At 35.5% G+C, this 2168-nt stretch overlaps 1 pseudogene; it reads right to left on the reverse strand.

Moving 5' to 3' along the window:
* Positions 1-702: 702 nt before the first annotated feature.
* On the reverse strand, positions 703-1662 carry LOC140507808 (elongation factor 1-beta pseudogene; annotated as a pseudogene).
* Between the last annotated feature and the right edge of the window lie 506 nt (positions 1663-2168).

The following is a 2168-nucleotide window of genomic DNA, read 5'->3' on the forward strand; positions in this document are numbered from 1 at the left end:
ATACTAAATGCATTTTTTTTCAGATCACAAAGCAAATAAGTGACCATGGAACCACAGATTAAAAACTAATTGGAGATTAAACAACTTAATCTTAAAAAATGAGTGGGTTAAAGGACAAATCATAGAAACAACCAATAGTTCCATTAAAGAGAATGATAATAATGACACAACATATCAAAACCTATGGGATTCAGCAAAAGCAGTAATCAGAGGAAAATTTATATCTCCAAATGCTTGTTTCAATAAAATAGAGAAAGAGCAGATCAATGAATTAGGTGTACAACTTTAACGAAACTAGGAAAAGAACAAATTTAAAACACCAATTAAACATCAAATTAGAAATCCTGAAAATTAAAGGTGAGATTAATAAAATTGAGTATAAGAAAACCATTGAATTCATACATAAAATGTGGAGCTGATTTATGAAAAAGCAATAAAATGGATGTCATTGATTTATGTGATTAAAAAAGAGAGAAGAAAACCAAATCACTATTAAAAATGAAAAAGGTGAATATGTGATTAATGAAGATGAAATCAAAGCAATTATAAGGAGTTATTTTTCCAATTATATGTCAATAAATTTAACAATTTAAATGAAATGGAAGAATATTTAAAAAAATATTAACTGCTTACATTTACAAGTGAATTCTACCAAACATTTAAAGATCAACTAGTTCTTTTTTTTCTTGCTTGCAAATATTTTTATTTAAACGTCATTTTTGAGCATGGTAGGTCATAGATCTTATTGAGAGCAGCATCATCCATGGATTGTACATAGTCTGCAAAGGCAATTATCCACTCCTCTAGCCTATCTGTCCTAACTTTATCATCTTCAACCACACACTGTATCTGAAACTTCTTGATGCTGTATCCCACTGGAACTAGTGTAGAAGATCCCCAGACCAAGCCATCTACCTGAATGCTTGACACATTCTTCCAATTTTGCCATATCTGTCTCATCATCCCAAGGTTTGACATCCAGTAAGACAGAAAACTTGGCAACAATTGCAGGTTTTTTTGATTTCTTTGATTCATACTGATCAAGGTGTTCTCTTAGCTTCTTTGCTTTTTCTCTTTCCTCCTCCTCAGACCCAAAGAGATCAATGTCATCATCATCTTTGCTATCTGTAACTCTACTTCCTGTGGTATCTTCCACATCAGCAGGCCCATACTTGCCCAAAGCCTTCTTTATTCCTGGCAAGTACGATTTCATCTTTTAGTATGAACATTTTTGTTTGAGATTTCATAACAGTAGGTTCAGTTCTGTTCTTAATGAACTGGTTGTCCACTTCCCCAAATTTCCACCCTTGTTGGCAGTTTCAGAAGCATGGCCAAGGATTGACTGAATGAGCCATAGATGAATTACCCCTCTCACTCCAGAGGGGCTTCCCCCAGGTCAGGGTCAAGGCATATTGGCAGGACAGTGTGGGGAAAACTTGAATTGCTGTTGTCCATGTTCTGCCTTGATTTCTGCTTCTCATAGGGCTTAATGTAGCTACACCAATGGAGGATGTGGTACTTGGCAGGAGGGGGGTCTGAGATGACTTCAAATACTGCAATGTCAGCCTGGGACAGCACAAACCCCTGGATGTAGCTCTTTTCCTCCAGGAAGTTGTTGAGGTGCTATAGGTCTGTGGGTGTCTTGAGATCTTGGAAGCCCATGGTGGTGACAGTGGGAGGGACTGGGAAGAGGAGGAGGCGGTGGCAACTATAGAGGAACTAAGATCAACTAATTCTAATATTAAATAAATTATTTAGAATAATGGGCAAAGGAGAAGCCCTACATACTACTTTTATGAAACAAATATAGTGCTGGTACCCAAACCAGGGAGAGCAAAAATAGGGAAAGAAAATTAGAGAATAATTTCATTAATGAATATGGATGCAAAAAATCCTAAATAAAATACTAGCCAGGAGACTACAACATGTTATAAAGGTTATACATTGTGACCAGGGGAGATTTATGCCAGGAATGCAGGAATGGTTTAACATAAGGAAAACCATTAACATAATGGATTATATCAATAACAAAAGTAACAAATCATATGATTATATCAATAGAGGCAGAAAAAGCTTTTAATACAATGCTCAGTCCATCAAAAAAAACTTGAAAGCATAGGTGTAAATGAATTTTTCCTTCAAATGATAAGAAGCATCTGCATAAAACC

Source organism: Notamacropus eugenii, chromosome 5 (assembly GCF_028372415.1).
Source record: "Notamacropus eugenii isolate mMacEug1 chromosome 5, mMacEug1.pri_v2, whole genome shotgun sequence".
Lineage (NCBI taxonomy): Eukaryota > Metazoa > Chordata > Mammalia > Diprotodontia > Macropodidae > Notamacropus > Notamacropus eugenii.